The sequence below is a fragment of the Coloeus monedula genome (assembly GCF_965178545.1).
Source record: "Coloeus monedula genome assembly, chromosome: 1".
In the NCBI taxonomy this organism is placed as follows: Eukaryota; Metazoa; Chordata; class Aves; order Passeriformes; family Corvidae; genus Coloeus; species Coloeus monedula.
The window spans coordinates 114,083,947-114,106,365 of NC_138781.1; positions in this window are offsets into that span (position 1 = coordinate 114,083,947).

A 22,419-nucleotide genomic window follows, 5' to 3' on the forward strand; every position below is an offset into this window, starting at 1 on the left:
CCAATAAAATACAAAGCTTCCAGATGATGTTTTATTATACCATTAAATGTACTAGAATTGCAGGTAGTAATGTAAGATGAAAAGCTGTTGAAAACTGAACCAACAGAATCCACCAGAAACACTCACTTTCCATTTTTCTCTTTCCATTAAAATGTGTGCAAGTCTTGTGAGTCTTCAGTAATCTTCACCGTTTGTAATTTATGTGATTTTTTTTCTTCTGTTTACAATTTGGGCTACCAAATTTACCAGAAAGAGCTTCAGTGAGAGTGCAACATCTGTTCTGAATTTGGCACATTATAACCAGTTCTCCAGTTGGTGTGCAGAAAACATAGAGAGTGAAGGGATTACTCTAGTCTTGCTTAAAAATGAAATAAATATTTCTGAGTAAGGAATTTTGGCTTACATGTTTCTGACAGTTATATAGGCATATAAATTAAGAAAAGTCTACCACAGCATTTCCATTTCTGTAATCCATCTGGTTACCACTCCTTGATTTATAGGTTTTGTTAACTGACCACCATTGAAGTATATGTCCACTAATGACAGTTTCATTGTTCTTTAAGCTTAGCTACTTAGATATCTTTAGGAATATGAGTCGGGAATCTTATCTTTCTGAGATTTTATTTTACTTGATTTCTTCCCAATAGCAGATTCATAAAAGTCCTGAAAAATCCCCATCAGTGCTAGTGGGACTGTAGAAAGGCAGTCAGTTCAGGCCTTAGAGAAACTTACTGAATTGTTTACTAATGCCTGTAAAAAGGACTGTGCTGTAGTTCTCTCTTCCATGAACACCTGGCACTTTTGAAAGTGGCAGAATGAATTTTCCTGTCATGAAAATTAATTTTCAAAATGTTGTAGTATTTAAACTGGGCATATCCAAAAAGGATATCTATCTATCTATCTATCTATCTATCTATCTATCTATCTATCTATCTATATCTGAACTGTCATATGTGTACTCCTTGGTTCAGAAATAATTAATAAATACATTTGATACATATATAAATTATTCATATATAATGGCATTAAACACGTATCCAGAAGTAATTCTGCTATTAAAATATAAGCAGAAAGAAAGTTAGGTGAATGTACAACAAGCTGTCTTTGCTGCTTAACCACGTTCCTTGGTAAAGAGATGCGGGTGTTCATCACATAAAAACAAACAAAGTATGACATTTTTTAGAGTGTGCACTGTATCTGCACTGAATTTAGTGCAATGTACCTGTCCACATCTGTTATATATTGAATTTTTACTACCTACTTTAAGGAATGTAAGAAGATAAAAGGACTACAGCTAGAAGGAGAAATGGGCTTACCTGAAAAAAGCAGCAAAGGTCTTCTGCTTTCAGTGGGAGCGGTAATCAGTTCTGAAGCTACTGAAAACGTAGGGTGATTTTAGGAAGGTGAATGCAGAGGTTAGCTTCTGTTGCACCAACTTCATACATCTGCAGTTGAAGCGACTTGATTCTCAAATTGGGGACCTTATCTTGTAGACAGTTTCAGAAGCAGCAGGCAGGAAGGATCTGATTACTTCTTCCTAGAAATCCATTAAAGCTAATATATTTCTTTTCTGGGAGTCCTCCCACTTTCCCCCAGTGTTCACTGGTTTTAGTTTTTGAGGCTTAGTATTCTTCTCACCATTACTTGAAAAGGTACACTGCAGACTTTCAAAAATATCAAGAAAAGGACAAATACTATGTCTTCTCAGGTACACATTTTACTGCCACATATGCATGGCCAATGCCAGAAATTATACTTTGAGTTAAAAGTTAAACTATGATTGATTAATATACAATTACAACAACTCTTGTTCACAAACTAGAGCCTCTGTGAAAGCCTATTATATTTGATGGGAATTTTTTCTTAAATTCCGCTGAATTTTTATCAGATCTAGAGAGTTAAGAGGGAATTTCACTAGTTTTTAATATCCTGTTCTCTCTGGACCTCTTAAAACCTGTCTCAATAGAGAAAAGGGTAATTATTGTTTCATGTCAAGAATTACTTCTACTCAGGTAGCAGTATTCACTGGTCATTTACTTTAATCTACAAAAATGTATTAATTCTAAGTAAATAACCCCGACCACCTAGTAGAAACATACAGAGAAAAACACTCCAGGACTTAAAACGGTTTTCCAGGTAGTTTAAACAAATGAGTATAGCACAACAAACATTTCTTTGACCTATACTCTGAACATACACAGCTGAAGCCTGCAAGGAACACTAATAGAATATTCCTTGTAGCTTTCAAGTAGAAAGACCTCTTTTCTGACCCCAGGTTTTTTATGTTTTCCCATTATGTAGATTGACTGATTTGATAGGCTAAGGTGACTGATGATAGCTGCGTCTCAAGGTGGCAATGAATCTGATTGTCTGTGCATTGGTAGATAAATGAATACTCAAAGCAATTGTCAGCTACATTATTGGCATTACTTGGAAGAAAAATCAAATAAAACTTTAAAGAAGCTAATAATTTTAAGAATGTTCATTGAATGACAATATTGGCAAAACTGAAATGATGAAGAGACCAAAATCAAATAAGACACCAAAAAAAAAAAAAAAAAAGCTGAATATTGTCTTTCCTATCAGTATCATTTTGATTGTTTAGTTCTGTGAAGAGATAAAATTAAATGATCTCTGTGACAGTAGAAAAAATATTGTAGGCATCAACTACTGACTGTGGTCACAGAAAATAAAATGGATCTGCTTTTATAAGGAGCTCCATTATTCTAGGAAAGCAATTGTGTCTCTACTGTATTTCATAAAGTCTTGAGTGACAAATTCTGGTTTGTTATAAGACTGGAAACGTGTGAAGCAATCCTGATTTAGATATCTAAGCCCAAAAGATAAGATATGAGATACCCTGATTTTCAGGGTATCCTCCTGTATAAGACAGTGAAGAGTTCTCTGGGCTGGTATTGATTCCGAATGACATATCCATACAATATGCTGTAGATTTATGTAGGATTACTGACTTAGCTTTAATACGTTGTTCTGAAAACTGCAGTGATCTGGGAGTAATTAAACCTCAGCTGTAGGAACAGTATGGATGTGTGTGTAAGGTAATCACACACTCTCCCAGTGTAATTTGCCACAGAATTTGAATTAACACCAGCCCTTTAGATACAGATCCTATCTCAATCCTTTTGATAGATAAGTCCACAGAGAGGCAAATAATCTGTGATTCATAACCCCGTCAAGTTCTTTAATGTTTATGGAAGGCCAACTGTAAAATTATAATGGGGCATTCAATATTGAAAGGTTAGTTAAATAATTTTATGATGTTCGAAAAAGCACTGAAAGCATTAACAAATGTCCAAAATAAAAGCTGGTTTAATTGGTTTACTAAGATGTTCAGAAAATGCAAGCGAGGCACTATGCTCTTAAAGTACATCCACCCAGCAACAGACCCTTACTCTCTATTTAGTAAGTTAATGATATTCATGCTAAATATCTTGCAATGTTCCAGAAGAAGAGCTTTGGTTTAAGAGAGGAAAGAACTATTGTATCTAATGTTGAAAGCTTGTGTTGTTTTAAGGTTAGTCCATTTGTTAGAGCAGAAATTTTGCTTATGAAAATTACTAGAACCATTGACACATCTTCTAAATAGGGAACAATGTTTGCCAGCAGAATGTGGAATTTAATGGTAATAAATGCAGAGAATTACTGTGCACTAGAATATCTTCCAAGTCTTGTATCTTTCATCACACACCTTTTTGTGCTCAGTAATCCCTAAACTTACATAATACAGAGAAAATGGCATTCAAAGTGATCTTTATGAACGTTTTTTGTGTTTCATAGCTTGAAGATAAGAGCTTCTGTCTGCTGTGGAAAGTCTCTGTCAACAGAATCTGCTTGATCAAAGCATCCTTTGTCAGTTATTAGTAGAAAGAGTGAAAATCCACTAAATTGTGATTCACTGTTATCTGTAGCATTTTCAGCTTGCAGCTTTTGCAATTTTCATGCTTCCCAAATTGTAACAATAGTTTAACATTTCAAATATGTTTTTTGGCATGCAGCTAGGAGACTATCAGGGGATGTATTTGTTTCTTTTCTTCAGAAAATAATTGAGGAGTTTGGTTTTTTTTCTTTCCCCTCCTGAAATGTATTTCTGTTGCTGCTTGTTCTGTTCATCATTTTTGGATATCTAGTGCAAGCCTATACGAACTATTAGCCATCATAACTGAATGAGCCTTTGCTTCGCCTTTCTGGTAAACGAAGTTAACATCACATGCAAGATATTAGCCAAAGAAAGGTAAAAAAACCCTGAAACTAAATCACTCTTTCATTGTAAGAGCAAATTGTTCCTGTAGACAAAACTGAAAGACACAAAGGCACTAAGATAAGAGAGAATTTAAACTCTCACTTGCCCACTTCCTCTCATAAAAAGGTGACTTTCCAGAATTGTCTCTCTTAACTCTTATTTTCTTTCTTCACTTTAAAAATCCTAATATATTGTATTCCCCCTTACTGTTTCCAGTATTTTTAAACAATTGAATCACTTGCGTGACTGACTTCCTCCACTACGCCTCATTAAGTAATTGAGCTAAATTGATTCAAAATAAAGTGACACACTATTTCACAATGATTGGTTTGAATCAACATTTGCCTTTTTTACATTGCCTCTTCATCACAAGCTTTTTCTCTCTAATGTTCCCAGAGTTCTTTTCTTGTCTTAGGCAAGCAGTGAGAATAAGCATTGTTCAGATATATCTGCAAAGAATAGGGTTTCAGAGCTCTTGTGCTTCTATACAATGATTAGAGCCATTTTTAAATCCTAATTACTTTGACACTACTAAAGAAAAGAATCACCAACCTTTTTCTTTTTTTTTTTTAAATTGTCTAGGAAGATTTTCAGAGAAAAAAAAATGAGATTGAATTAAAATACTCTGAAAAATATGTAGGAGCTCAAAAATATTCATCGTAGAATAAAATCAAATATTATGAGTCTTCTCAAAAGGTACATACCAGATTACAAAAAAACCCCAACCAAAACAGAACAAAGGCAAGAGCCCAATTAATTTTTAGTAGTTAATTGAAAACATATGGGGGAAAATTATTATTGTTTTCCATCGAAAAGCTGGAAAAATAGCGACCAAAGTAAAAAAATACCAATTTTTGATGGCATGTCATAAGAAATGTGTTGACACAAGTCATTCAGTCAAATCTTTCTGTAATGCCTTTCTTTGTGTTTATGGTTCACTAATTCAGTAAAAAGTGATAATACCTTAACATTGTGAGCTTTAAACCGGAGTAATCACAGAATCACAGAATAAGCTGAGTTGGAAGGGACCCACTGAGTTGGAAGGATCATTGAGTCCAGCTTGCGACCCTGCACAGCACCATAATAAGACCAAATATCTGATAACATAAGGATAGGTTGCTGTAAAAAGATTCCAGGTGACTCTCTGAACTTCAGTGCTTTATTAACATATCAATTACATTGTCCCTGACATGAAATTGCAGTAGATTACACTCTTCAGGAAACAAATACCACTCCCAAAACCTATGTAACTGTGACACTTCCTCTTATAGCTGTTGGCAACAGCAGGTTACTTTAGTAATAGGAAAAGTGTATTTCTAAAATGTGAGTGATGAAAAATAGGTTTTTTTAAAAATCTATTGGCTTAATGTAGCAATAGAAAAAAAAAGGAAGAAAATCTGTTTTTCTTTTCTCTTTGCCCTGAACTTATCCCAGTATCATTAGAAAAACAAAAATGCTTCATTGGTTAGGTTGTTCAACCAGATTAATGTTCAAGTACTTTTTCCTGGAGAAAAGATCTAGACTTTTACATTATAATATAGTTAATGACCCATGCCTAGTCTTGCTATTGCTGGAAGATTGCTATTTATAATTTCTTACAAACACAAAATGCATTTTAAAGCATATTATCAAGGGTGAGAATGCTGTTGATGCGAATCCTTTATTATTCAAATAACAAAACTATTCCAGTCACCCAGGCTACAGAATATTACCTTATGCAAAATCAGAACTTAAAAAAATATGTAATCACTGTCTATATTGTAGTTTTGCTCTGTGTAGTGGGTTGACCCTGACTGGATGCCAGGCACCCACCAAAGCCACTCTATCACTCCCTTCCACAACTGGACAGGGGAGAGAAAATATAACAAAGGTTCATGAGTTGATATAAGGTCCAGGAGAGATCACTCACCAAACACCATTATGGGCAAAATGGATTGTATTGAGGATATTATTTGTGTTTATTGCTAACAAAATAAGAGCAGGATAACAGGAAGCAAAATAAATCTTAAAAACCTTCTGTTCACCCTTCTTTCCATCCCAGGTCTACCTTGTTCCCCTCCCTCTCCAGAGGTGCAGAGAGACAGCAGATGTGGGTTATTGTCACTTCATCTACACTGTTCCTTATGCTGCTCAGGGAGAAAAATCTTTCCACTTCTCCACTGTGGGGTCCCCCCCATGGGAGGCAGTCCTCCACGAAGTTCTCCAAAGTGAGTCCACCCCAAGGGCAACAGTTAGGCACAAGCTGATGCAACATGGTTCACTCTTTCACAGGGTGCAGTCCTTCAAGCTCAGGCTGCTCCAGCGTGGGTCCTCCTCAGGGTCAAAAGTCCTACCAAGAAACCTGCTCCAGTGGGCTCCTCTCCCCACAGCTCTGCAGGTCTCTGCCAGGAGCCTGTTCCAGCACTGGCCTCCCATGGGGTCACAGCATCCTCTCCAGCTTTCACCTGTTCAAGCATGGGTCTCCTCCATGGGCTGCAGGTGGATCTCTGCACCCCCATGGACCTCCATGGGCTGCAGGGACACAGCTGATTCAGCATAGTCTGCACCATGGTATGCAAGGGAACCTCAGCTCTGGTACCTGGAGTACCTCCTTCCCCTCCTTTTCCACTGACTTTTGTGTCTTCAGAGCTGTTCTCACTCAGTTCTTCTCTGTCAGCAATTACAACTGTGCAATAACCTGTTTGGTTGTTTATTTTTCTTGTTAAATATGTTATCACAGAGACATTACAACCATTTCTGATTGCCCCAGCTGTGGCCAGTGTTACGTCCATCCTGGAACCAGCTGTCATTGGCTCTGCCAGACATGGAGAAAGCTCCTGGCAGCTTCTCACAGAAGCCACCCCTGTAGCCCCACCACTACCAAGACCTGACCATTGAAACCCAATATACTTACCCATATTTGCCTTTTTCTCATCGTTTTGGGACATCACATATATTTCATACTCAAGTTCTTAGAATCCAAAAAGCTACTTTTATGAGTGCAAGAGTGCCCATATGCGTATGGGGGGGTTCAGTGTAATTATAAGAATTGCCTACCCACCAGTGAAGATCAAGAAATCAGAATGTCTATTCTCCACAAAACAGGAAGTCTGTAGATTAGGAATATCTGGAACACAGTCAAAAATAAAGCCAAGAAGAGGCCTTTGAAAAGAGGTTCAATAAAACAGTTGCTAGTTTCAAATAAATGAAACCTTCATTTTCATTTATGTGCATATATTTGTCTGGTGAAGGAGGTTCCACAGCCCCTTTGGGCAGCTGCTCACAACCTTCATTGTTGTCATAATTCAAATGCTTTATCTAATATCAGCTCAATTCTGATTTGTCTTAATGAAGACAATTTTCCTTAAACATCCTAAGTGGATAACATTCCTCTTTTGACCAAAATATGAGCAAAACTGTCTGAATAGAAATAATGAGCATGGAGGTTGGATTTAATTCAAGGACAGATCTAGAAACACGGAAACAGGACTTAAGTGCTAAATATCATGAAAATGCATGCCAGATCAGTCTTCATGTATACACTTTCTTACTACTCTCTCAAGAACTTTTATTTATTTTTGAGCATGATCTGATAAAACTGAAGATACTAATTCCTTAATAATGGTTCAAGAAACGTAATATAAGGACAGTGTGCGAAGTAGCCTTAAACTGACATATGTGACATATGACAAATTCACTGTTCTCCTTCACAAAGAAAAATGCTTTGTCTTTGGATGGAGGAAAGAGAGTTTTCTTCCTGCCTTTGGTCTTTACTAATGAATACTTGAACCAGACAAGAGAGTCTGTCCCAGCAAGTTGCAGAACACTTACATGAGGAATTCTTGTCTCCCACCAGAAGGTGACTCTACTTCAGACTCACAAGGCATAGAGCTTTGCAGTGTTCTGCTGTACATATTACATCAAACACAGTGGTCTCATAGCAATTAGGAAAAAGCTTGTACTTCAGTCTTTGATTCAGTTCTTCAGATATACCAAAGAATTATTTTTCCATTCATTCATTTATAGAGAGAATAGCCAATATTTTTCTTTTATAGTCTTGCCTTGAAAAATGCAATCCTTCTGTAATGACTTATGAACATTCATTCAACTCAGGCTATGCAATCAGAATAGGGAGAACTTTTCTCTGACAATAAATCCATAAGCAAAATCAAAACCAGACAAATAATATGAAGCTTGTTCAGCTCAAATCTTTAAATGTTGAAAAGTGTGTTTTACTCCATAGAACACATAGCTACCAAAAAAAAGATTTAATCAGAAAGAATAAAAACAGTGTTGACTTCAATGTTTTCTGTTTGTTGAAATTGCTGGTAGGAGAAATGGTTGTATTATGTGAAAAAGAACATTTACTCTTAAAGTCTCATGTCAAGAAGAAAAATGTTACCTATATTCCCTTGGAACACAATATATTTTTTTCAACTCATATGAAATATACTTCTTTTCTCTTGGGACTGGCCACTGCATAACCTTATCTGATGCACTAGTTACATTAATTTCTCCATAAACATTTCAGTGTTTATATTTGCATGAAAAAATATACTCACACTGAAACCATTACATATGTACTCTTTATTAAAAAAATATTTAGTTTCGTCAGTCTTGCAAGTAAATTCACTAAATTGTAGTCATGGGTGGGTACATTTCTGCAACTTGCATATTTTCAATTGGACCTATGGGAAGGTAGTATGATAACTTGCCTAAGGATCAGTTATGGTGAAGTACAAGTAGAGATATATGTTCTTTGTTTTATTAATATTCAAAATCAAACATTTCAAAATATTTGAGCGTTGAAAAAACTTTTCTGATATGAAACATTACTGAACTGAAATTGAAGAAAAGAGTTAGAAGTTTCCAAGATTTCTCTCCTCATGATCAGACCCCAAATCAAGAGCTCAGTCATCAGTACAATAAATTTGTAATGGTCTCTCCCTGGTGATAGCTACAGAAGTAATCCAGGAAACTGTCTGGACAATGATGGATTTCTTCCACCTGCCTGCGGTGACCTATCCATTCACATCTGTATTTATATTCCAGGAACTGAGGTCTTCAACCACTCCTTATCCCATGACAATGCACATATTTATTGAATATTTTCTGTTCCATGAACCAAAAAAGTTATAATTAATGGCTGTTCCAGTCTCTAGGTACCTTACCAGAGAATTAAAAATCAAACTTCTGGAAAAGCAAGCTTGTAGTTATTCTCAGTGCCGAAGAAGTGGGAAATATAGTGACCTCAGCACTATTTCTCCCAAAATCAATATCACCTCCTGACTCTTTAAAGTCACCACAAAACAAGACTGGCCATCAATCAGAAGCTGTTGCAGAAAAATTAGATAATATATGCCTGAGGAAGTTTATAGTTCTTTGAGCTTGGAGGAGCTGGGCAACAGTGGAGCACCATCCACATCATTCCTTGCAGAGTTTCATACCTTCATAATTTTTGTCCAGGATACAGAAACACTTTTAGAACCATGTCATATGTTCATGTGTATCTCTGCCTGGCAACACAAGATGCTGGCCTCAGCCAGGGTTTCTTGGCATTGTTGCAGCAGCATCCCTGATGTTAATAAGGTTCTGTGATACCTCCAGTGCCATGAGTCATCTTCTCTAGTTCTCCTCTCCCATCTGTTCTGAGGGTGAGAGTGCCACCGGTGTCAGGTGGTAGCATCACCAAATAAGTGCTAAGCAAACGTTGCTGCCAGAATGGCACTCTTTGTCTGACTCCAGCACATAAAATGGCTGTATTAATAAGTCATTGTGGGGCAGCTAATTGATTGGAGAAAGCATTACTAGGCATAATTTATGGGAAAACACACAGACCACACATTTTGGGACTGCAGAGCATACAACTGAACCTGTGTTCTGTTGTCAGTCACTACTTTTTGGCCCAAAGCCTTATAGTCAGAAGAGCAAATAATTTGTGCCCCAATTGCCCTCTCTTGGAATTGGTCAGGAAGTACAAACATAGGGTCTAAAATTAAATCCCATTTGACATTGCTACCTTAAAACTGGTAGCCTGAGGATTTTGCTAGCTGTCCTTAAAATCCTTCCAGGCTGACATATCTAACTAGAGGCAGCTTAATTCTCCAAATCAATATACAAGGGGAAAAAAAGTCAGCTGGTGTTTGACAACAAGATAATACAAATTGTATGACTTCTTTCAGCCTGCTCAATTATTATGAAGGCCAGGGATTATTTAACACACTTAAGAGTTGCTAATTTTCATAGCAGTAGCTTGCAGACAGCCTAAATTAAAACAGACTGCTGCTGTGCTGTTACTTTAGATAATCTCTCAGTTAGGTGCTCTGATTTCCAGACAAGTTCATTAAACACAGACAGACAGAGCTGCAGAATTTACACAAGCAAAATATTGCCAAACAGATGTCAGAGTTTGCTGTGCTGGGCCATGCCAATGCTGCATTCTTCTCCTATTTGCATATCACCTCATGTTATCTGGTGTTATGCTAATTGATGCTATACATAGTATGTGGCCACATGGTCTCTGAGTTTAAAATAGTGTAAGACATTTTATCTTGAAATGTGGAATAATTTATAAAGAAGCAGGCAGTTCCTGCTTTTTTATAAAAGATATAATATAAAGATAAATACTTCATAAAAATATTTTCCATTGAATGCAAAAATGATTGACTTAAAATGATGCAGGACTGCTAATGCTGTACACACCAGGGACTGACCCAAAACTTGAGTCAGTTCTAAACAGCTTTGTTTGGAAATTATAACCAATTCTCTCCCTGATCAGCTCACAATCATGTAGTGAAATTAGCTGAATAATCAAGCAAGGTTGCATACCAATAACATGTTAATAATTTTGAGAAATGTTTATTCTACTTTTGATTAGAGCATAGGAAGTTTGCCTTGCTGTAAAATATGCTCAATGCGTGTTGACTGAGCAGTAAGATAAAATATCTCCAGATAGGAGAAGGGGGTTAGGTTTCCAGTGAAATGTTTGTGGGATTTGCAAGGAATATCTAAAGCATTGAAAAAAAAAAAAGGAATGGTAAGGAGAGGAAGGAAGATTAAGAGAAAAGCATTATTTTTGACATAGTTTTGAGATTCACAGTTTCTACTGCTGGTGGCAGCATGTTAGGAAGATTCCTCGAAAATTATTGAAATGACTAGCTATTAACATTTCCCTTATGCAGAGAATATTTACTCCAATATTATTTTTCTGAGTTTTGGAAAGTTTATTGTTTTTATTAGTCATCAATAATCAATCATAAACCTAAATACACTTTTTAATGCACACAGGAACATTTCCAGAGAAAGATTGATTGGCCTGATCTTACTAATTTGAAAAGCACATGAACAAATATAACATTGAAATAACCACAAGAAATATTTGCAAAGGAAAATAATTGATCGAAGTCATGAGCAAAGGTTTTCTAAATGTCTGTAATAAATATAGATCCAGGACCTTTTAAAACTGGAGTACAGCAAAAGAGTACAGGACAGGAAAACAGTAGACTGAATTCATTGTCCCTAGCTTTAGAAATGACCTTTTAATTATAAGGTTTTAGAGTAAAAAAGTTATGCCAAACTGCATATTTACAGGTCACATTGATATTTTTCCACTAATTTGTAACAAAAATAATTCCTTTGTATATATGCGTACCTGTACAATTACAGATATATGAATATATATATATTTAAGCAGATATCTATCTATCTATCTATCATCTATCTATCTATCTATCTATCTATCTATCTATATCTATCTATGCACACCTATTTGCCATTTTGGAAGAACAGTCTTTGGATTTCTGCAGAGATTTGAGAAAGTTGTTATCATAACTGAAATCTGTTACATTCATCTAGACCCACACAAAATCTTGTCACCCATGTTTTACTCTCAAATAAAATTGTTAAAAATAGAAAAAACTATTCAAATTTAAAAGGCAGCTCAAAATCCCACAGAATTAGAACATTAAGAGCTTATTTCCCAAAAAAGGAGATATAAATAATTTTTTCCATGTTAGATGGCAGTGAGTAATTGGGAAAAAAAAATGTTTTGAACAAACTGAAGTTAGATGTTCAATGGTTTTATATTTACTTATTCTTATTTATTTTTATTTCCCCAACCCAGCCACTCAACTTACTAGAAGTTTAAATTATTTTATTGAAATTTCATTGTCACTTTTCATGTATGAAAAACTGCTGGATAAAAAGTGTAAGATGATTCTCTGAGTAACTTGTGATTAATTATTGCAATATGGAATCAATTACTTTACCCCAGATATACAGCCTCCTCTTTTTATAACTCCATCATTGCTACCTTTTTCCATGACACCCATTTTGAAAAAATATTATAATGTGCTGGTCACACAAAGCAAGTAAAATATTAAAAATACCTGCTTTTGAAACTGAGATTTGAATGTACCCTTAAACATTTGCAGACTTTGATCAGGAAGCAGCATGAGTAGTAGTAAAGAAGTATGACATAAAGAGCAAATAGTGTCACTTTTAATTATAAAGTAAAAATTCATGTTGAGGGCCAAGATAAGCATTCAATCAATGCAGTCAGTTTAACTTAGGTGATAGCACTGCCTGACCAGACAGAACATAAGGCTCTCATAACAGAGAAATTGAAAAAATGCACTGGGCAAGGAGGATTATGTTTTGCAGATAGAGTCACAATTTTGGTTTGTCTTGTAGCATGTGTGCCTATGTTGTTGTTTCAGACTTCTAAAAATAATTTGTTCTGTGCTTCTTTCTTTTCTACATCTTTCTTTCCTCTGACAGCTCACTTTGACCATTGGCCAGTAGACTTTAAAACAGTCTCCTTGCTATAATTATCAATGATCTGCGCCTGCTTTCCTTAAAATACTGACATAGCACTGATTTTTACTTTCTTTTTTTAATGTGGTAAAGACAGGAATCTGGAATTGTAAAGATATTTTTTTCAAGACTTGGCATACATTTGATCCTGTCAGAACATCCATAAAATCTCAATGAGAACAATTCTTGGGTGCCATGTTGTTTGATTAAACCTGAGTGAATCCATTTAACTGATAGCAGTGCTTCTTGATTATGGGGAAAATTGTCAGCTACACTGTGGAAAAATTGATTGGGTTCAGTTGAGCACTCTGCCTCTGCACAAGCAGAATAAGGTCTTTTGGGTCAAATAATAATTTTTAAAAAAATTTATTTTTAAACATTGCATTCTGTCTGACATCTTGGATGAACTTTACACCTGAACTGTGTCCTGATTCCATGCCACACTCAGCTGAGGAAAAGCCTGTGGGTGAAATACTGTGCTCAGTGATAACAGAAACTCTTAGACACCATAATGTGTTCTGAAGCCATCAAGGCATTGACAGTCAAAGCACTTTTAGTGCGCTTTCTGTAATCTTTGTAGCAACACTGAGCACATAGCTGACCTCCTTGTCAATCTGGGTAACATTTTGAAAAGGATAGAATTTAAGAACTAGATTTAGTATATAATTTTCTGTGAGAATTTTTTTCCTTTTTCAGGGAAAAAAAAGTATTTATTGGAGGAAAGAAGTATATCAAACAGGTTTTAATAAATCCCTGTCAAAATAAACCAAGGTCTTCATCTCTCAGGAGATATCATTTGAATCCTACCTGGAAAACAAAGTGTGCACCATACTGAGAACAGATTTTATGTTTGTAGCTTAGGGGCTTCTAAGGTTCCTCTCCACATAGATTTCTCTTCTTGTAGTTTCTGTACTTCAGAAGAAACTCTCAGAGATTTTTATTCTTGATACATATAGTGTATATATTGCTTCGAGCTGTGGGACAATCCCAGGAAAAGCCCTCTTCAAGAATGAATAAGGATACTCTCAGTGAGTCTGAGAATATGGGTATTTGATTACATTTTCTGACTCTAGATACTTTAATTGCCTTCATGTCAAAAATTTGCTGTAAGTCTTTTTCCTGGGCAATGTAGAGTACTTTAAAGTTTTTGCAACTTGGAATTAAAATTTCACATCCAAATTTTGAAAGAGAGTGACAAGTATTACCTTTTATCTCCTTATCTTTCAAACTGTATGTTAACCAAGTTAACTATATCTCTGTCTTTTTCCTCTTTTCATTCACATAATTTTGCTTAAAGCCCACAATATGTTCTGTAGATTCCTCCAGAAAAAAACATATTTGGAAATTTTATTAGAAGAATTTAAGAAACCTCATTTTTGGAACTCTGATATCTGTCATGAAAATTTTGGGTCTCTGATGATCAATTATGAGAAATATTTCCATGAATAGTTTGCTTCTTTGGAGGTTGAAGATATTTTTCCTGATACCTCTAGAAAGCATTGCCTGTAGGAAATCAACAGAACTGATCTGACATGGTTTCTCTGACCTAGCACATGAAAACCTCAAATAATAGTGCTGAGATTTTGCTCTTTTTAAAATATAATTCTTGAAAGGTCCTAATAATCTTCATGTTTTCCTTGTTCTTCAAAAGCAAAGGAAACCAGGATTGCACTCAGGAAGAAGGTGAAATTACAGTGTGTTTTGTCCCTGTTCAGATAAACCTTCCAACGTCATGTATCAAATTCTTCCAAATCAACGTTTGAACTTTTTTTTTTTTTCCCAGGGTTTGGCAGAAGTTAGAGCAAAACATCTAGCTCAGAATCACTCTGGGTAAAACAAGTGATATGGTCCTGGCTAGAGGAGATCTGGCATATCTGCCTCTGTATGATATTCAATACTTGGGTGGATATCCAGGGCTCTAGCTCTTGTTATGTTTTTGTATGAACAGCTTTCAGCGGAAGCCAGGATTATCACCTCTTATTTGCATATGGTGAAGAGATTATAATTTTATTTCTGAAGGCCACTTTGTCACTTTAAAATTTTGACAGCCACATGGTGTCCTACTTCAGAAAACAGTGCATCATAAAAATGATAGACCTTTGATAATCAGTGTGAAAACCAGGTAATTAAGTTGTTCCACTGGTAAAATGCCAGTGTCACTCACAGTTTCCAAGTTCTGGTTGTAGAATCTGCACTTTAAATTCTTGAGCCCTCTCTTCTTGAGAAATAATTTGTGCTTAATACAGTGATTCCTAGCCTCTACTAATGCAAAAAGATTTTCAACACTTTTTAAAAAATACTGTAAATGAAATTTATTTAAAACTTTATTTCCAACTTTTTTTTGTACTTCTTTTTGGTTTTGTTTTTTTTGTTTACTTACAATACATGTGGAATTCAAGGGCTATTTTTCCTCATAATTTCAATACTTTCTAATATCTTAGGACTATGAAGGATCCAATTTAGGCAACACCACCCTGGAAGAAGGCACTCCCTCACAGTGATCATGAAAGTGATATCAACCTATGTTAAAATAGCACAGACATATAAATGGAAGCTTTTTCAGTTCAAGGGTGGGAACTTTAATAGGTTTTTTCCTTGCTGAATTTTTAGTTTTGAAACTCATTTTCCCTTCCGCCCCTAAAACAGCATGGATGTGTTTTGCCTTAGGCCATGCTTGAAGGATCAGGAAGTTGACTACTGGAAAAGTGGAATTTGCTTGAAAACCAAATTTTGTGGTGAGATTTTAATTTCACCCATCTCCATTAAAAACAAACAAACAAACGAACCAGGATTTGATTCTTTCTTTATGCAGTAGAGGCTGATTAAATTTGAATTATGCTTAATCGACAAAGTCATGCAACACTTAAACTTGGGTTTGGGGTTTTTTAAAATTTTAATTGGTCTGTTATAAATATACAGGCACAGTTGTAATAAATGAATGCAAATACATATTTTCTCTATTTTTCACCTAAATAATAGGACGACTTTAAAATAAATGACACAGAAACCTCACATTCTGTCATTGTGAAATGACATCAGAAATACTCCTAGTAATCCTTCTTAATTGTTCCTCAGCAGAATAGATTTACATAATTTCAATTGCAGATGGCATCTGATGCTTTTAGAGTACATGGTCAAAGCATGTTTCTTCAACTTGCATATAAATAGATGGTGATTTTTCATCACATTTCTATATGCAACATAACTGAGATAAAATGAGTGTCAGCATAGTGAGAGGATATTTTTACTGCCCTCTTAAAGATGTCTGGTAGAGGGAAGCAAGAAGTTAGGTTTAGTGCAGCTTTGAGGACCATTTTTATAAGCTTGATAGTTGCTGTCTGATTGTACAATTCAGTTTCAAGGTCTGTGTGGAGAGATGTTCCTGTTTTTCTAGTCTAATCCACACTGAATGTTAGGGATAAAATATTGCATGGTGAGTCTATCAGCCAAGTTGCTGCTGTGGAACATTCCTATCCTGGGACTCATTTAGGATTTCTCTTCACCATCCTGAGACACTGTGACCACTGTGAAATTTCTTTGTGCAACTCGCTGCTATTTGCCGTTGTTGTCACTTGATATTATCTAATTATTATATATAATATAATATAATATAATATAATATAATATAATATAAATTATTATTCTAGAAAATGTAAATGTCTCACACAGAAAAGAACAAAAACTGTGCCAGCTTTTCCCAAGGTCTTCAGGTGTCACACATCCATGAGCTATGTAGACATTTGTTCTTTCTGGAAAACATTCAAATGGTGGAAATCATAGCATCATAGAATGATTTGGGTTGGAAAGGACATTAAATATCATCTAGTTTGGACTCCTTGCTATGGCAAGAATGTCATTTACTCCATCAGGTTGCTTAAGCTTCATTCAATCTGGCCTTGAACATTTCCAGGGATGGGGCATCTGCAACTTTTCTGGGCAGCAAATTAAGAATGTCTCCTCTTCAAAATAAACTCTTTGTGATGAGTCATGACCTAGATGAATGTAGGATATTTTTGTCTTGATTCATGGAATTCCTGAAAAGACCCTGTGATCTCCCCTACCATGGTCACTATCTGAACTTCTTCAAAGGATTTCTTCTGCAATGTCCTTTTATTCCATATGTTTATGTTGCAAAGACTGGACATTTCTGTTGCATGGTGTTGATTGTTCACCTAAGCTATGTGATTTTGCTTCTCTTTGTTTGTTCATTCTGGTGCATGTAAACAAAACTGAAACTGCTTCTTTCATGTCCAAGTATGAAATAATTTGCCTGACCATTAGTATAGGAGACTAAATTGTGACCTCTTGGACTAGTCAAGGAAAGAAAACAACAACATATAAACAAGACAAAAGCTAGTTAATCTAAAAGTTCATATGAAATGCAGAAATTAAAAATCTTCTTTTATTCCAAAAAATCTATGGAGTTTAAAAAATAAAATTGTTACTACATTTGGATGGATGATTAAAAGTAAAACCAGTGCATGGTTTCTCATCATATTCACATTTATTTCTATATGTACTTCTAGTCCTGGCCTATGACACTTATTTAAAATCTGGACCTGAACTCCACAGAGATTTCTGAATAGATTAATTTCTGTATCTCTACAAGTCTTTACTGAACTATTCTAGGTTCAAAAGGCTGCTTTACTAGAAGAAACTTCCGGACTGGGCCTCTTGCAGTGATAGCTGCAAGTCCCACATTTCACACTACATTGTCAGAAGGAATTGTTGTAACCTCTGGACTCTGCCTAGCAGGCTGCTGCAGCCTGAAAGCTCAGTGAGGGTTTCCTAGGGCCGTGCGATTGGTCGCATCCCCGAGTCCATTTCGGACAGCCCCGCGATCTGGCTCCGGCAGCCGGCAGCGTTACAGCGCAGTGGTGGTAAAGAAGGTAGAGAAGGGTCTCCCCTGAGGGTGGTAAGATGGCTTTATTCACATCTTGTCCCGGCGCCCTCGGAGGCAGAGAGAGACCTCATGGTCTGGGTGCGGGGTGGTTTTGTCAGAGGCCCAGGGGCGGTCCCTGGGCGAGGCTGGGGTACAGGAACCAATAGGGAAAAACCGAGGGAGTGGCCAAGGACAGGGAGGGAACAGGGGGAACATGGCGTCAGAGAATCAGTGGGTTAACTGGCTACCACAAGGAATCATGTGAACATCTAGAGATACTAATTGAAAATATCTTATTTCTTCACTGGGGCGTATGCTAGAGGGTTTTTTCAGGTTTGCCAAAACAGATGTTATATATACAGATTTAGTGCAGTTAGAATAATGATAAAGGCTAATCCTATGCTATGACATGAACTGATCAAAATTTCATTAAAACTTCAGTGGGAGTACCTTTGCCAGAACCACAGGGGAATGATCTTTTTATAAATAATATTAAAATGTAAATAGAAAAAAAAAATCTTAAAATTGAAAAGTTTTAACACATTATTATGAAATATTATTTGTATGGCTTTTCTGTGTTTTGAGGAGTGGTTTTGTTTGTTTGATGGATTGGGATTGTTTTTGAAAAGACTAGTTTTCATTAGATCATCAGTAAAAATACAAGGACAGTTTTTCATCTGACTATCTTGGATTTCAAAATAGCAAATTTCAGGATTATTCACCTACATTTTTACCTTCTAGTTTAAGTGTTGTACCACTCTCAGGTCTTGACATGGAAGAAAATAACATCTTTGCAGTACTAAATGAAAACAAGACCATGGAACAAGATCAACTTAAAATGCAGCGACCTGTGCTTTCGATGTGTTTGGCATTTTGTTGTGAACTTTTCATCCGGCCCAGAAAGAACAATGCTTAATTTTCTGATCCCAGATTGAATTTACAGCTCTGGCAGACAGAAAATCATCTTCAGACTTGTAAACCATACACATTTGATCCAGAAGTCACTGAGACAGAACAAATACGGAACCTCACAACATCATTCATTCAGAGTTACTTTTTGGCACATAATATCTGGCTTGAAAGAGGACATGCAAACCAATAAAAGTTCTTTCAAGCATATAAAGACCAGTTTTCCAAGTGAAAACCAGCATCATCTTTGTATTGGTCCTTTGGCCATTTCCAGCTTTATTATGCTTTCAAAGACATTTTGTCCTCACTTTTATAGCAATGCGCTTTGCACTCAACGCAGTTATCAATACACAAAAATCTATGAATAAACTTGCATTTAAAGGAAACACATTTACCTGGAATCAATATATTTTGTTCTTTTTGTCAAGCCCTCTAATTCAACTTTGTTTACAGTATTTCAGGCCTAGCAATACAATCTTTGAAAGACAGCAGCACAGCAAGTAAAGGGAGAAGATGGGAATAGAGAAATGAAAAAGAAAGCATGCTGTAGAACAGCTTGCTTTGTGCTCATTATTGCTATCCTGTCAAAAAATGTGCAGAGCCCTCTGTCAGTGCATAGACCCTTTCCTCTTTGTTCTTTTTAATGATTTCTTAGAGAAGTTACATCTTATGTGCATCCTTCACCAACTGTGAATCAGAAGGTATGTGAGGATCCATTCATTTACATCATAATGCTGATGTCAACCTTTCCTGTTACCACAGAAACACAGCCCATGACCACGCTTTGTATTAAAAAGGAAATATATGATACCATCAATGATGACAGCTCCCATGATTTAATCCTTGATTTTTGCCATAAAATCTGACCTTTACTTGATCTTACTGCTTTACTTGCACATTTGATTTTAAGACTGCTGATAGCTTGGCTTTATTTGCTTTCTCAGTCTGCTCTAATACGAATTTACAAGGGTTGGAGTTTCCCAAATGCATCAGTTCTCTGTGGCTTTCGCTTGTTAAATAGAATGTTGCATTTTTACCTACCTAGAAAAACGGTGTCTCTAATGCCTCTAATGCTCATCATAAATATCTTGTCTCTCATATCTGAAATATAATCTCTCTGGAATATTTTCCTTTTAAGCCATTGTTCTTGTGTCTGCCTGGTTAGCAGTTCCTACATGTCAGACAAAGCACACACAGACCAAGTCCATTCTTAGCTGTCAGGGATGGTTATAGGTCACAGCCATTTGATATCCGTTTCTGATGATTTTTTATTTAACTTCTCCTCATGCTGAGAAATCTGATAAGTGAGTTGTATTTGCTGTTTTTACCTGCATTCCAACTTTTAGAGTTCAGGGAGCCTGGAATTTGTCAGTAAAGATCTGAACCCATGTATCACCCAGTGTTTGAAGGTTAGCAACATAAATCTTTCAATAAAAGAACAAATAAAAGAACAAAGGTCTACAAGCATGTTCACATTCCCTTAGCTTTCAGTGATAAGGAAGCCATTTTCAAAATAGCAATTAGGTCAAACAATGAAAATGCATTCTATAATTTTGTCCCTCATAAAATAGAGCCAGCAGAGACATGCATTTATACTCAGCATTAACTGATTAGTGTGTAAACCTTCTGATTTGCCTCTAAATGTTTTTAGAGTGTTCCCTGCTTTGTTGTTGGTCTTTGTGGGGGATTTTATTGTGTTTTTGGGGTTTTTTCTCCAGACTTGTCCTCTTTATGCTAACAGTTATTGCCTTTTTTTTTTTTTTTCATTTTTATTTCTCACCTTTATCTCCCCTTTTACTTCAGGTATTTTTCATTATCTAATGGAAAGAAGAGTCCATTTGAGGCTACCAGTTTTAGATGAAAATAAATTCTATAGAAAATTTTGTTGTCCTCGTTTAGGTACTGGGGGAAGACTGATGATGGTAATACAGGACTTTTCTATTACGCCTTTTAACTTCCAAATGCTTCACAAACAGGAAATTTTTAGAGATGGGAAAATTGAAGGAGGATAGTAAATTATGTATTCAAGGCTAAAGAGATGGATTATTGGTGAGCATGATGGAGTTTGTGTCCCTGGACCAGTTTTCTGTTCTTTTGTTCAGATGAACCTTTCCTTTATGGCAGCATCTTAGTGGAGATGTGCCTGGTTTTCATAGCCTTGATGCATTTCTTCCTACCAATGGGTTTCTGCTTTGACTGCTATGAACACTACTTCAGCTTGGCATAGGAATTGAATGCTTTTAAGCTGATCTGTGAAATGAAAAACCTGGCACCCCTCAGTCTTAGACACAACGAAACATTGCTTATGTTTCTGGAAACTGAAGAAGCTTAAAGGGAACACACTTTGTAAGAAACTGCTCCTTTTTAAGAATACATTTATCGTATCTCAGTCAGCAAGAGCAAATTTTATTATGGCAATTTTATCCCTGACCCCAGATTTGTCATTGACTCTCTAGGAACTGGGTCAAGACACTTCATTCAGATTTTCATCCTGCATAAAATGGCTGGATAATGATTATGAAGCAGCCTTTTACAGTACAATGATATAATTTTATTGTGTATTTCAGCCAAAATTCAGTCTGTGTGAGCTGCTTCAGATTTGTTGGGACTATCCCTATATCAATTATATTTCATGTAAATGTCATCTAAATCTAAATGTTTATTAATGGAATTTTGGAGAGGGGGACAAAAAGAAAAAATAATCCACCTCACTTCCATAGAATAAGAGAGACTAGCCCTCCCTTCTTAAACAGAAAAAAGATTAGAATACCTTTTTGTTGTTGTTGCTTGGGGTTTTTTTCTTTTCTTTTTCAAAAATGGAAGAAAAGATGAGGCAATTGATTTATTTGAATGCTGCAGTTTCAGCTTCGGCCACAGTAATGGGCAAGCTGGGCTGCACCATAGGAAAATAAATAACAAGAGACAAAAATATGAATAGTTGGAAAAAAAACCATGAGAGACAGAAATAAATGTAGAGTACATGATTATGACAAGTGCTAGCATCATCCTGACTGCAAATAAATGAACTAATTTGCATGGGATTTTTATTTATGAATTCAAGAATGAGACTGAGCCATAGTAGGAGTGCAGCCAGGAATGCTCATGTTCCCTACACTTCATATGGGATAAGGAAAATAATAATATTTAGTTGTGCCTATATGGAAAAGAAGGGGCAGTGTGATATATAGATTTTGGCGGAGATTTCTAAAAACATAATATAAAAAAAAACCTCAGAAGGAGTTCAGAAGCCAGCTTCCAGGGATTCAGTCAACTCAGAATAAGCATTCAACACCAGTAAAATGGTATAGCAAAGCCAAGGCAGCTATGGAGGCTTGGCAGATATACAGCATTGGACTACAAGAGACTCATGCCCTTCTGGAGGGGCTACTGGAAGCCAGAAACATTATCTGAGGTACATCAAGCAGCCCTGGATACCTGTGTACCTGGGCAATTGAATGTTTCCTTTTGTCAATGCTCGTTAACTGCTGGTAGCTTCACATAGAAACACCATAGCAACTCTAAAGTGATCTGAAGTGTGTTTAAAATATGTGTAACTTTTCAGGCAGGCAAGTTA